This window comes from Callithrix jacchus, chromosome 3 (assembly GCF_049354715.1).
Source record: "Callithrix jacchus isolate 240 chromosome 3, calJac240_pri, whole genome shotgun sequence".
Classification (NCBI taxonomy): domain Eukaryota; kingdom Metazoa; phylum Chordata; class Mammalia; order Primates; family Cebidae; genus Callithrix; species Callithrix jacchus.
Window position 1 is genome coordinate 168,321,414 of NC_133504.1, and position 3,435 is coordinate 168,324,848.

The following is a 3,435-nucleotide window of genomic DNA, read 5'->3' on the forward strand; positions in this document are numbered from 1 at the left end:
GCTGGGGATACAACAATAAACAAAATGGTTTTTTTTTTTTTTTTGAAATGGAGTTTCACTCTTATTGCCCAGGCTGGAGTGCAATGGTGTCATCTCGACTCACCAAACCTCTGCCTCTCGGGTTCAAGTGATTCTCCTGCCTTAGCCTCCCAAGCAGCTAGGATTACAGGCATATGCCACCACACCCAGCTAATTTTGTATTTTCAGTAGAGACAGGGTTTCTCCAAGTTGGTCAGGCTGGTCTCGATCTCAGGTGATCCACCACACCAGGCTAATTTTGTATTTTTAGTAGAGACGAGGTTTCTTCATGTTGGTCAGGCTGGTCTTGAACTCCCGACCTCAGGTGGTCTGCCCATTTCAGCCTCCCAAAGTGCTGGGATTACAGATGTAAACCGTCACGCCCGGCCCAATATAGATTTTTTTAAAAGGTCTCCACTTTCATGGAGCTTACAGTCTAGAAGAGGTTGAGATTTGGGGAAGACAGACAATAAAGAGACAAACGAAACATAAATTGTATTGTCAGATGAAGTGCCATGAAGAAAAAAAAACCCTCATAGGAACTGTGGTCTGAGGGTTTTTAGGGAGGTAAAGCCATTCCGTATGACACTGTAGTGATGGATATGTGTCATACTGCATTTGTCAAGATCCATAGAGCCATGCAACATAAAGAGTGAACCTCATGTAAACTATGAGCTGTAGTTAATAATGCATCAGCACTGGTTCATTAAGTGTAACAAATGTATGACATTAATGCAAGATGTTAATAATGGAGGAAACTGTTATTGAGCTGCAGGGGAGTTGGGAAGGGTCTGCTGAACTCTGTACCATCTGCTCAATTATTCTGTAAATCTAATACTGTACTACATAAATAAAGTCTAGTAATTTTTTAAATGCTATAATCTGAGCTCATGCAAAAAAAAAAAAAAAAAACAGAGAAAAGAAAGGGCATCACTGGTATGTCTGGAATCAGAAAATTTGGGAAGAAGAGAGTTGAAAGGGGTGTGTGTGTGAGTGAAATTGACTCTGGCCAGGTGAAATGAATCCGTGTGCCCACAGGAGTCAGGTGAAATAGTGCAGCTAGGAAGAAACAGGAAGAAATCGATTCCAAGAGATGCTGTGGAACAATGAGAGCAGAAGAGCTCGAAGAAGCAGCTCACAGCAGTTTTGACAAGAGCTTTAATGATAAAATATAGAAGGCACAACTACACAAGGAGAAGAAAAGAAAAAAGCCAAGCTGTGATCAATTTTAAAGGGAACTTCTAGGCTAGAAACAAGGGCAATGGTAATCAATCTACACAGCAGAATTTAGGAATTAGGAGTGAAGAAATTACATGCAATTTTTACCCTTCTCCCAGACACGATTTCCAGCTTATAATTAATTAGAATCAGTTTTCTGAGTTTTCCCAGCTATACCGAACTGTGGGAAATAATAATGAAGAAATAATACCTAGATTAATAATACCTAGATTAATTCATCACAGGAGTCTAAACAACTGACAAAATTTTCACTGCAGGGACTTTAAAGACCACATGCTTGCAATAACATAAGACTTGTTAGGAAAGGAATCAGACCTATGGGTAAGCTCAAGGCGGGAGTGACTTCATCGATCCATGAGCAGAACAAGTGAACATTGAGTCTCTATCCCCTATGTATCCCAGAAAAGCCCTAGGGTCTGTCAGTTACACAAGAGGGGCATAACCCTCCCACTACCCTCAGGAAAATTGTAGTCTTATTGGCAAGACTAGACTTGCTTATCTGAAATACAGAGAATAAAGGTGAATAAAATAGTGTTTCACTGAACAGATAGAAGAGAGTGAGTGCTGTGGACTGCAGGTATGTGTCCCCTGCAAATCTGTATATTAAAACCCTAGTCCCCACTGTGATCATATTGGAGCTGCGGCCTTTGGGAGGTAATTAATGTCAGGGGAGGGAAGAGGGTAGCACCCTTATGATGGGATTAGCACCTCTGTAAGGAGATGAAGGCACTAGCAAATGCTCACTTGCTCTCTCTCTCTCTCTGCCATGTTAGGATAGAACAAGATGTCTTTTGCAAACCAAGAATAGAAAGCTCTCCAGGAAGCCCATCAGTTGGTATCTTGATCTTGGACTTTTCAGTCTTCAGAACTGTGAGGAAATGTCTGTTGCTTAAACTATCCAGTCCATGGTGTTTTTGTTGCAGCAGCCCAAACTGTAGCTCAAAATAAAAAGGGAGGTCGGATTATATGGGCTAAACTATGCTTCTGTTTTCTCTCCAACAAGAGAAAGTTTGTATATAGAGCAAAGAATGGAGACTTCAGGAAGTTAGGACTCCTGCAGCAGCTGTGGTCCAGTGACTATGGTCAAGGAACCCAAGGACGACACTGAGATAGGGATACCAACCAGGTCAGCAGTTCTCAAATGAGAGGCAACCTCATGTCACCCCAACCCCAATATACTTCTCCTTTCCCTGCTGGTAGCCAAGTCTTCCCATCTGCCCAGAGAGTACTCAGCCTTCTCTGTGCTCTACACAATCTTTAAAACCAAGTTCAAGTTCCAGCTCTTCTGCAAAGCCTAACATTGATCTCATTTTTCTCAAAATTCCATCAATACACGTGATCTATATCATTTACTTACTATCCTCATATGCAACATGGTGTGACAGGCAGCACTGAATTTGCAGTAATATCTGGAATCCACTGGAGAGTCACTTCTCACTTGCTATGTTATCCTGAGTGGATTATTTAGCATCTCAGAGCCTCAGTTTCCTAATTTGCAAAGTGGGAAAAATGAGAGGATTCAAAGCCTCTATCCTGAGGACATAGAGCCATGGAACTCACATACATTATTGGTTGGGTGTAAATTGATCCAAGCCCTTTGAAAACCATTTGCTAGTGTCTCCTAAAGTTAAATCTATGTCTATCCTATGAGCTAGCAATTCCACTCCTAGGTATATAACCAATAGAAATGAGTGCTTAAGGCTGGGCGCAGTGACTCACGCCTGTCATCTCAGCACTTTGGGAGGCCAAGGTCGACCCCCTTGATCACCTGAGGTTGGGAGCTTGAGAACAGCCTGACCAACACGGAGAAACCCGTCTCTACTAAAAATACAAAATTAGCTGGGCATGGTGGCGCATGCCTGTAATCCAAGCTACTGGAAAGGCTGAGGCAGGAGAATTGCTTGAAGCTGGGAGGCAGAGGTTGCAGTGAGCTGAGATCGCGGTGAGCTGAGATGGCACCATTGCACTCCAGCCTGGGCAACAAGAGGGAGATTCCACCTCAAAAAGAAAAAAAAAAAGAAATGAGTGCTTAACAAAGATGGCTTAACAAAGACTGGGGAAAGGACAGTCTCTTCGAGAAACAGTGCTGGGAAAACTGGATATTCATATGCAGAAGAATGAAACTAGATACCTATCTCTCATCATATACAAAAATCAAATCAAAATGAATGAAAGATT